Source organism: Crinia signifera, chromosome 6 (genome assembly GCF_055691185.1).
Source record: "Crinia signifera chromosome 6, ASM5569118v1, whole genome shotgun sequence".
Classification (NCBI taxonomy): domain Eukaryota; kingdom Metazoa; phylum Chordata; class Amphibia; order Anura; family Myobatrachidae; genus Crinia; species Crinia signifera.
The window spans coordinates 275,060,035-275,072,178 of record NC_139222.1 but is presented as its reverse complement, the minus strand read 5'-3'; positions in this window follow the sequence as shown (position 1 = coordinate 275,072,178).

Genomic DNA, 12,144 nt, shown 5'->3' with positions numbered 1-12,144 from the left:
TGCAAAACACTGACATGGCTATGGTCGACAATGAAAAAGGTTGACATGAGTTTTTGAAGATTTATTTTAAATTTTTTTAATTTTTTCATATTCATTGTCATGTGTCGACATGGACACCAATTAAGTGACACACTTATGTCAACATTTACATGTGTTGACCTTTCTGTGTTGATTTTTTCTTGTGGCGATTCGCGTCACACCCCCCCCGCAACCCCCCCTCCCGCGATTCGCGGCACCCCCCGTGACCCCCCACCTCCCGCAATTTGCGGCAACCCCCCACCGGAACCCCTGTGAACCCCGCCCTCCCGCGATTCGCGGCACCCACCCCCGCGACCCCCCCCCTCCCGCAATTCGCGGCACCCCCCCCCCCCGTGATTCGCGGCAGCTCCAGAATTAAATTGCACATGGAAAACACTGACATGAAAAAGGTTGACATGAGTTTTTGAATTTTTTTGTCATTTTTTGAATATTTTCATATTCATTCTCATGTGTTGACATGGGCACCAATGAAGTGCCACACTTATGTCAATATTTACATGTGTTGACCTTTCTGTGTTGATTTTTTTCTTGTGGCGATTCGCGTCACAGCCCCCGCAAGCCCCCCTCCGGCGATTCGCGGCACCCCCCTGCGACCCCCCCCCTCCCGCAATTCGCGGCAACCCCCCACCGGAACCACCATGAACCCCGCTCTCCCGCGATTCGCAGCACCCACCCCCCGCAACCCCCCCCCGCAAATCGCGGCACCCCCCGCGATTCGCGGCAGCCCCAGGATTAAATGGCACATGGAAAACACTGACATGGCTATGGTCGACAATGAAAAAGGTTGACATGAGTTTTTGAAGTTTTTTTTTTCATTTTTTGAATATTTTCATATTCATTCTCATGTGTCGACATGGACACCAATGAAGTGCCACACTTATGTCAACATTTACATGTGTTGACCTTTCTGTGTTGATTTTTTCTTGTGGCGATTTGCGTCACACCCCCCCCCACCCCCCCCCACAACCCCCACTCCCGCGATTCACGACACACACACACACACACCTCCCCCGCGATTCTCGGCACCCCACCCCGTGACCCCCCCTCCCGTGATTCACGGCACACCCCCTCGACCCCCCCTCCCATGATTCGCCGCAACCCCCGCCCCGTAACCCCCCTTCCCGCGATTTGCGGCACCCACCCCCGCGACCCCCCCTCCCGCAATTCGCGGCAGCTCCAGAATTAAATTGCACATGGAAAACACTGACATGGCTATGGTCGACAATGAAAAAGGTTGACATGAGTTTTTGAAGTTTTTTTTTTCATTTTTTGACATGGACACCAATGAAGTGCCACACTTATGTCAACATTTACATGTGTTGACCTTTCTGTGTTGATTTTTTCTTGTGGCGATTCGCGTCACACCCCCCCCACCCCCCCCGCAACCCCCACTCCCGCGATTCACGGCACACACACACCCGCGATTCTCGGCACCCCACCCCGTGACCCCCCCTCCCGTGATTCACGGCACACCCCCCGCGACCCCCCCTACCATGATTCGCCGCAACCCCCGCCCCCGTAACCCCCCTCCCGCGATTTGTGGCAACCCACCCCGCGATTCTCTGCAATCCCTCCCCTCCCGCGATTCGCAGCATCCACCCCCCACAACCCCCCCTCCTGCAATTCGCGGCACCCTCCGCGACCCCCCCCTCCCGCGATTCGCGGACACCTAAGTTGCAATACAGGGCATCTTTCATACAATTCTAACCATATTTCTCATATACAAACGTTCACGAATTAAGGGGGCGCAGCCCCTTACGACGGTGTGAAGAGCGCCCGTAGGGCGCGATGAATCACCTAGTGTAGTGATATCTTTCTTTACAACGATCTCCTTCCCTCGCTTTCTCTCCTGTAGATACGTCTCAAAAGGGCGTTTCAAGCATAGGGAAAGTTGATGGAGTGTATTATTACAGGTGATCACTTTTGGTGACTTAATTAAATATTTATAAGTGCTTGTGCATAGAGTATAAAATTGGTGAACAACGCCACCTAGTGGAATATTCAAAATAATCCACGTGCTGATCACCTCGTGAAAAAAGGCTTTTTATAAGGGGTAAATTCAAGCAACTCACACTTGGAGCATGTATATCCAGGTGTTATCCAATGAGTATCGTCCAGAACCCTTAAAGCCAAAACAGTATCCCAAAACGGGAAAAAAATATAGCGTAATATTGCTTATAAACAATAAAACATTTATTCAAAAAAACAGCAATGTACATTAGTTAAAAGAATTAAACATGCATGGAGACAGTAAAAAATGGATGGACCCGTACATTGGCAAACAAAGATATAGCTCTTATCTGATTGTGATGCCAGCGGGGGATGGAGAGGTAGTTTACCCAACCGGTTTCGTCCCTTCTAATCCTTATGGTGGGACTTCCTCAGGGGTTAGAGATGAAGTGACCAGAATGTGTGGAGATATAAATAGGTGATCTTAATGCCCTTAATTGGATTCCGTCCGGAAGTGATTACTGCGCATGCGCACGGCGCCCGTGTTGCTACAGCAACCTCCGGGTTGTATTGCCGGTATTTTAGCTCTATTGCGCATGCGCAGACACTCCGCGATATCGCGAGAGTGTCTAGGAATAGATCTTCCATAGTGTTAGTTGGGGCTTTGCATGCGCAAAGACCCGCAGTGACACAGGGTAGTAATCGCGCATGCCCAGAGACGGCAGCGATGTGCATGTAAGAATGATGCTGGTAATAGTATGTGTCCATACTTTAAACCAGGCATGTCCAACGTTGGCCCTCCAGATGTTTTGAAACTACACATCCCAGCATGCTTTGCAATTGTGTTAGCATTCTCTAATAGCAAAACCGTGGCAAAGCATGCTGGGATGTGTAGTTTCAAAACATCTGGAGGGCCAACGTTGGACATGCCTGCTTTAAACAGTGTGTGTACAAAAAAGCGCTAGCATCAGTGGACATTTAGTGACAGCACAAATTAGCCATGTTACTATACATTTCAAAGTCCTGCGATAATAATTGTGTATAGCCCTATATAATGTATTGGACATCTACCCATATCATCAATGAAGTGCCACACTTATGTCAATATTTACATGTGTTGACCTTTCTGTGTTGATTTTTTCTTGTGGCGATTTGCGTCACACCCCCCCCACCCCCCCCCACAACCCCCACTCCCGCGATTCACGACACACACACACACACACCTCCCCCGCGATTCTCGGCACCCCACCCCGTGACCCCCCCCTCCCGTGATTCACGGCACACCCCCTCGACCCCCCCTCCCATGATTCGCCGCAACCCCCGCCCCGTAACCCCCCTTCCCGCGATTTGCGGCACCCACCCCCGCGACCCCCCCTCCCGCAATTCGCGGCAGCTCCAGAATTAAATTGCACATGGAAAACACTGACATGGCTATGGTCGACAATGAAAAAGGTTGACATGAGTTTTTGAAGTTTTTTTTTTCATTTTTTGACATGGACACCAATGAAGTGCCACACTTATGTCAACATTTACATGTGTTGACCTTTCTGTGTTGATTTTTTCTTGTGGCGATTCGCGTCACACCCCCCCCACCCCCCCCGCAACCCCCACTCCCGCGATTCACGGCACACACACACACACACCCGCGATTCTCGGCACCCCACCCCGTGACCCCCCCTCCCGTGATTCACGGCACACCCCCCGCGACCCCCCCTACCATGATTCGCCGCAACCCCCGCCCCCGTAACCCCCCTCCCGCGATTTGTGGCAACCCACCCCGCGATTCTCTGCAATCCCTCCCCTCCCGCGATTCGCAGCATCCACCCCCCACAACCCCCCCTCCTGCAATTCGCGGCACCCTCCGCGACCCCCCCCTCCCGCGATTCGCGGACACCTAAGTTGCAATACAGGGCATCTTTCATACAATTCTAACCATATTTCTCATATACAAACGTTCACGAATTAAGGGGGCGCAGCCCCTTACGACGGTGTGAAGAGCGCCCGTAGGGCGCGATGAATCACCTAGTGTAGTGATATCTTTCTTTACAACGATCTCCTTCCCTCGCTTTCTCTCCTGTAGATACGTCTCAAAAGGGCGTTTCAAGCATAGGGAAAGTTGATGGAGTGTATTATTACAGGTGATCACTTTTGGTGACTTAATTAAATATTTATAAGTGCTTGTGCATAGAGTATAAAATTGGTGAACAACGCCACCTAGTGGAATATTCAAAATAATCCACGTGCTGATCACCTCGTGAAAAAAGGCTTTTTATAAGGGGTAAATTCAAGCAACTCACACTTGGAGCATGTATATCCAGGTGTTATCCAATGAGTATCGTCCAGAACCCTTAAAGCCAAAACAGTATCCCAAAACGGGAAAAAAATATAGCGTAATATTGCTTATAAACAATAAAACATTTATTCAAAAAAACAGCAATGTACATTAGTTAAAAGAATTAAACATGCATGGAGACAGTAAAAAATGGATGGACCCGTACATTGGCAAACAAAGATATAGCTCTTATCTGATTGTGATGCCAGCGGGGGATGGAGAGGTAGTTTACCCAACCGGTTTCGTCCCTTCTAATCCTTATGGTGGGACTTCCTCAGGGGTTAGAGATGAAGTGACCAGAATGTGTGGAGATATAAATAGGTGATCTTAATGCCCTTAATTGGATTCCGTCCGGAAGTGATTACTGCGCATGCGCACGGCGCCCGTGTTGCTACAGCAACCTCCGGGTTGTATTGCCGGTATTTTAGCTCTATTGCGCATGCGCAGACACTCCGCGATATCGCGAGAGTGTCTAGGAATAGATCTTCCATAGTGTTAGTTGGGGCTTTGCATGCGCAAAGACCCGCAGTGACACAGGGTAGTAATCGCGCATGCCCAGAGACGGCAGCGATGTGCATGTAAGAATGATGCTGGTAATAGTATGTGTCCATACTTTAAACCAGGCATGTCCAACGTTGGCCCTCCAGATGTTTTGAAACTACACATCCCAGCATGCTTTGCAATTGTGTTAGCATTCTCTAATAGCAAAACCGTGGCAAAGCATGCTGGGATGTGTAGTTTCAAAACATCTGGAGGGCCAACGTTGGACATGCCTGCTTTAAACAGTGTGTGTACAAAAAAGCGCTAGCATCAGTGGACATTTAGTGACAGCACAAATTAGCCATGTTACTATACATTTCAAAGTCCTGCGATAATAATTGTGTATAGCCCTATATAATGTATTGGACATCTACCCATATCATCAATGAAGTGCCACACTTATGTCAATATTTACATGTGTTGACCTTTCTGTGTTGATTTTTTCTTGTGGCGATTTGCGTCACACCCCCCCCACCCCCCCCCACAACCCCCACTCCCGCGATTCACGACACACACACACACACACCTCCCCCGCGATTCTCGGCACCCCACCCCGTGACCCCCCCCTCCCGTGATTCACGGCACACCCCCTCGACCCCCCCTCCCATGATTCGCCGCAACCCCCGCCCCGTAACCCCCCTTCCCGCGATTTGCGGCACCCACCCCCGCGACCCCCCCTCCCGCAATTCGCGGCAGCTCCAGAATTAAATTGCACATGGAAAACACTGACATGGCTATGGTCGACAATGAAAAAGGTTGACATGAGTTTTTGAAGTTTTTTTTTTCATTTTTTGACATGGACACCAATGAAGTGCCACACTTATGTCAACATTTACATGTGTTGACCTTTCTGTGTTGATTTTTTCTTGTGGCGATTCGCGTCACACCCCCCCCACCCCCCCCGCAACCCCCACTCCCGCGATTCACGGCACACACACACACACACCCGCGATTCTCGGCACCCCACCCCGTGACCCCCCCTCCCGTGATTCACGGCACACCCCCCGCGACCCCCCCTACCATGATTCGCCGCAACCCCCGCCCCCGTAACCCCCCTCCCGCGATTTGTGGCAACCCACCCCGCGATTCTCTGCAATCCCTCCCCTCCCGCGATTCGCAGCATCCACCCCCCACAACCCCCCCTCCTGCAATTCGCGGCACCCTCCGCGACCCCCCCCTCCCGCGATTCGCGGACACCTAAGTTGCAATACAGGGCATCTTTCATACAATTCTAACCATATTTCTCATATACAAACGTTCACGAATTAAGGGGGCGCAGCCCCTTACGACGGTGTGAAGAGCGCCCGTAGGGCGCGATGAATCACCTAGTGTAGTGATATCTTTCTTTACAACGATCTCCTTCCCTCGCTTTCTCTCCTGTAGATACGTCTCAAAAGGGCGTTTCAAGCATAGGGAAAGTTGATGGAGTGTATTATTACAGGTGATCACTTTTGGTGACTTAATTAAATATTTATAAGTGCTTGTGCATAGAGTATAAAATTGGTGAACAACGCCACCTAGTGGAATATTCAAAATAATCCACGTGCTGATCACCTCGTGAAAAAAGGCTTTTTATAAGGGGTAAATTCAAGCAACTCACACTTGGAGCATGTATATCCAGGTGTTATCCAATGAGTATCGTCCAGAACCCTTAAAGCCAAAACAGTATCCCAAAACGGGAAAAAAATATAGCGTAATATTGCTTATAAACAATAAAACATTTATTCAAAAAAACAGCAATGTACATTAGTTAAAAGAATTAAACATGCATGGAGACAGTAAAAAATGGATGGACCCGTACATTGGCAAACAAAGATATAGCTCTTATCTGATTGTGATGCCAGCGGGGGATGGAGAGGTAGTTTACCCAACCGGTTTCGTCCCTTCTAATCCTTATGGTGGGACTTCCTCAGGGGTTAGAGATGAAGTGACCAAAATGTGTGGAGATATAAATAGGTGATCTTAATGCCCTTAATTGGATTCCGTCCGGAAGTGATTACTGCGCATGCGCACGGCGCCCGTGTTGCTACAGCAACCTCCGGGTTGTATTGCCGGTATTTTAGCTCTATTGCGCATGCGCAGACACTCCGCGATATCGCGAGAGTGTCTAGGAATAGATCTTCCATAGTGTTAGTTGGGGCTTTGCATGCGCAAAGACCCGCAGTGACACAGGGTAGTAATCGCGCATGCCCAGAGACGGCAGCGATGTGCATGTAAGAATGATGCTGGTAATAGTATGTGTCCATACTTTAAACCAGGCATGTCCAACGTTGGCCCTCCAGATGTTTTGAAACTACACATCCCAGCATGCTTTGCAATTGTGTTAGCATTCTCTAATAGCAAAACCGTGGCAAAGCATGCTGGGATGTGTAGTTTCAAAACATCTGGAGGGCCAACGTTGGACATGCCTGCTTTAAACAGTGTGTGTACAAAAAAGCGCTAGCATCAGTGGACATTTAGTGACAGCACAAATTAGCCATGTTACTATACATTTCAAAGTCCTGCGATAATAATTGTGTATAGCCCTATATAATGTATTGGACATCTACCCATATCATCAAGTGGCATATGTCATCTTAACCACAGCGTGTGTTACATGACATTGACATTGAGAAATTATATATCATGTCATAGATGGTGCTTTCGTCACCAAACATATAACAAAAAAAACATATACATATCGATTTACACGGGACGTCTATACCCTAGAGCGGGGGTGGGGAACCTCAGGCCCGGGGGCCATATGCGGCCCTCGTAGCTTATCTGAGTGGCCCTCCCACCTGCCCGGCGGCTTTGCCGGGAGTCCAGTACAGGGGAATTCTCGTGAGAGGTTGGTAGTTCTCGTGAGATTCCTCTTAATCAACAGCAGCCTGAGACTGTCAGTCCTATACAGCGTCAGCCGCCGGAGTTCGGGACGGCTGCAGCAGGACAATTTGTAAAACACATTTTTACATATGGCCCCCGAAGGATTTTTTCCCCATACAAAACGGCCCTTGGCACAAAAAAGGTTCCCCACCCCTGCCCTAGAGACAGTCCCAATGTTCAGTGTGGACCCACTGTAACATTGTAACGGACAGCTGCATTGTGCAAAACGCTCCCGTGTAAATTATCATAAAAATAAAAATAAAACCAACTACAATACACAGGCAAAGAATACAACAGCATGAATTTGACAGCATAAATTGATAAATATATAAAAACGAAGTAGTACAGCAGAATGAGTTAATACATAGGTGTGTGTTCCCTTCATTGCCCAGTGTGGAACCACTGTCGCAGTGTAACGGATCTCTTGATTATGCATACATTTATCAAATTATGTAACAAGTAGAGGGATCTATGAGAGTCTAACATCCTCATATATTATGCAGTTACAGACGTAAAAGCATTATTCTATATAGTGTGAAGGTGTGCACATATACAATATATAAATATATGTGCATATATATAAAAATACATACATACAAGCACACACTAGTAAGCCCACTCGGAGCAAAAACTTCTAGAGCAAGTTCTGTGTTTGTGCATGTGCGAGAAAGTTGTAATTTCACTCTCTGCCAGCAGATGGCAGTGTTTTGGAGACTCATGGACACTATTTATATATATGGACCTGGACTGGATGGGCTGGGTGGCTTTAGTGCGGCATGCCCTTACATTCTATTAACACTTTTCCCTCACTAACACTCTCTCTCTCTTATTTTAATTACATTTCATTTATCTCTCTCTTTTTATATAGCTCCGGCTTCCTATCACTAATTATTAACACTTAGTATCTCACTGGCATGCCACACTGGACCTCCTAGCTTATGATAGTTTTTGGGGTGCCACACCCTGCACCTAGATATAGCGCTAGGGACCCCCAATATACAGAGAAGCCTTGACGCGGCTTGGGGGCATATCATACACCTGCGCAGGTATATGTAACCAATATCTCTGAATTCTATTATCATGTAGTGTTCAAGATTGGTTGCTAAAACTATTCAGTGTGCCGGGGGGACCAATGTCTTGTTACTTACTAAGTATTAACCCCTCCCTTGCATGCACCTGAAAAGTTTTACTGAACTAATTTGAGCATCTACCACTATCTGTATATATATATATATATATATATATATATATATATATATATATATACACACACACAAGTCCAGAACGACAGGCACCCTCCTGCAGCTTAAGACATCCACCGTGGTGCTCAAGCCTAATGTAATAATGCAGCAGTTCCAGATGGCGAGCACCCACGGATTCTTCAACGGCAATAAATCACTCCAACAACATGAAGTTGCAAAAGCTTTCGGCCTTTATTATGCCCTTCGTCAGGCAGCAATAGACAAACAAACATACACAGTGCTCACCTTATATACACTATATGCAGACGTGAAATTCAAGACGCGCGGCGGGAGCTCCGGCGTGCGTTCCAGCAGGAGCTTCCGGGTACGTCCTTCCCAGCAAGCTCTACTGCAAGGAATGCATCAGCCGTTGCTATAGCAGCGCGGCTATACACCGTTAAAGACAAACTAACAAATAAAGACATACAATGTTACAGTAAAGATACAACAAGTTTACATTTAGAATGCATAATCATATATCAACAGTTGTTACTACAATATAGGACTTGTACGATCAGAGCAAAAAGGCAGGTATTACATGAGAGTTATAATGGCATATTATAGACACATAGTTAGTTTAGAAATATATTAAGATTAAGATGGTCATTTAACCCTTTAGGGCGAACAGTATCTAATACATGAATCCATTTAAATTCTAATCTCAACAAACTCTTATGCCGATCACCTCGTCTCATGCTCTCAGGCATGTGATCTATAATTGTATGCTTAAAATTTGCTAGGGTATGTTTATGCTCAGCAAAATGCCTGGCAAGAGGTTGGTCCGATGGTTTGCCCGATAAAGCAGCTCTTATAGATGTGCGATGCATCGCCATTCGCTCCTTAAAGGGGCGAATGGTTTTGCCAATGTAGCACAACCCACACGGGCATTTGACCATGTATACAACGTAAGGAGTACTTCAAGTTAATGCATGTCGAATCATATATTTCTTACCCGTATGCGGGTGAAAGAAGTATTTAGTGGCTACCATGTGTCGACAGGTCTAACAGCCGACACATTTAAAACAGCCTGGTTCTCTCTTACGAATTCTGGCATCGATGTTAGTATGTTCGCTAATGTCACTCCTTGCAGTAGAGCTTGCTGGGAAGGACGTACCCGGAAGCTCCTGCTGGAACGCACGCCGGAGCTCCCGCCGCGCGTCTTGAATTTCACGTCTGCATATAGTGTATATAAGGTGAGCACTGTGTATGTTTGTTTGTCTATTGCTGCCTGACGAAGGGCATAATAAAGGCCGAAAGCTTGTGCAACTTCATGTTGTTGGAGTGATTTATTGGCGTTGAAGAATCCGTGGGTGCTCGCCATCTGGAACTGCTATATATATATATATATATATTGGATGCCCTATGATGAAGGTGGTTGGACACCGAAACGGCCCGTCAGGGCTATGCCTGTGGATATAAATTTATACTGCTGTCTTCAGCTACTGCCACGGATATGCTAAGTATATTGAAACCCTGTACTGCTTATTTGCTTCATTAAATGATTTTACTGCATGTGACATGCTGAGGTGTGCTGGACCTGTCTGTCTCAAGATTGGACTGTTCTATCTGGGGATTGATACATAATACATATATATATATATATATATATATATATATATATATATATATATATATATATATATATAGCTTAGCATATCGACGGCTACCAAGGACTATTTAGAAATCAATTTGCACACCAACACAGGGTAAGTTCAGCAACGTTTCAATGTTATTTACAACATCGTCATCAGGCTGTGGTAGCCATTGATATGCTAAGCTGTATTATCAAATGATTGTGGGTGACTGAGCTCCGGACTTAAAATCAACCATGCCTGTAACTGTAGTTGCATTATGTCTAACAAATATTGCACTAAATATATTTATTTTTCTTTCTATGTCGCTGGCTCATTTCTTTTAAAAAAAATGTCTATACTACTGAATGAGAACTCATATGCTATATGCATAGGATGCGCACGGCACAGACCAACCTGTTATAACCCGTCCAAACCACAAGATGTCGCCACTACAACCTATAATACCAGTACCATGTTGGCGAAGTACAAAGAAACCACGTGACCGCTATTAACATAAGCCGGGAAGCAGCTGCAATACAGACGCGGCTCACTGTGAATGAAAGTGGGACACATGCGCACTAATCCCTCTAATGACGGCAGATGCGGGGCGGAAGTGGGGTGGATATGACGTCCCGCCCCACTACACCACACCCCGAGCATCAATTAAAAGACTTTTAGCAATAAGTACACTTATTGTATGTTTATACTTATAAATTATGTACGCTATTGACAGAGAGATCTGTTACCAAAATACCACTCTTTACCCACTCGCTGTTTGATTGATTGATTGAATGACAGGAAGTGATGTAGGCCTGCCTTAGCAATAAATACTAGCTCCAACCAGTTTGTCCACACCCCCTGAGGAAGTCTTATAAGACGAAACTCAGCTAAGAGATTTTACATACCTTATTTTACTCTATTTTATATTCCCGTTTTTTATGATTGTATGTTGTATGATTGTATGATCCTGTCGGCAATATGTCGGCAATATCTTTATTCAGAGCGAAATAATTATTGTGTTTTACTAGTATTAACTTTTTATTGCTGTGCATATATTTTTAGTACCGTATAAATTTTAAATCACCATCCCTTCCTTTTTATTGTGTACTGTGTTAGCCTTCATTTGTAAAAATAAATACATTTTATTTTTTGAAAACTTCCAGTTTTGACCCACTATTACTAAATAACACTAAATAACACTATATAGACACAGGTGGGTGATGGTAGCTCCTAGGAGTTGAATCACCAACGCGGCACTCCAGGTCTTGTGAGCAAACGAAAATTTATTTGTGCAACGGTTTCAGGGACAACTCCGATGATAATAAATGGGGAAAGAATATATAGGATAATTGGTCAGTGGATTCTTTTCCAGAACCGAAAACTGTGTCAATCCATAGGACAGGGAATAAGGATGTGTACTTTTTACTCACAATTGGAGTGGTGTGCGTACTCCTATCTGGGTTTCTTTATGACAGGACATATGATTGAAGTTTGTCCCTGTCAAGGTATCCCTCGTTGTGAGTATCATGCAAATTCAAATAGAAAAAAAAAGGGGAAGAACCGTGAGTGAATGGTCACTATTTCAAATCAGCCAGATGGAGGA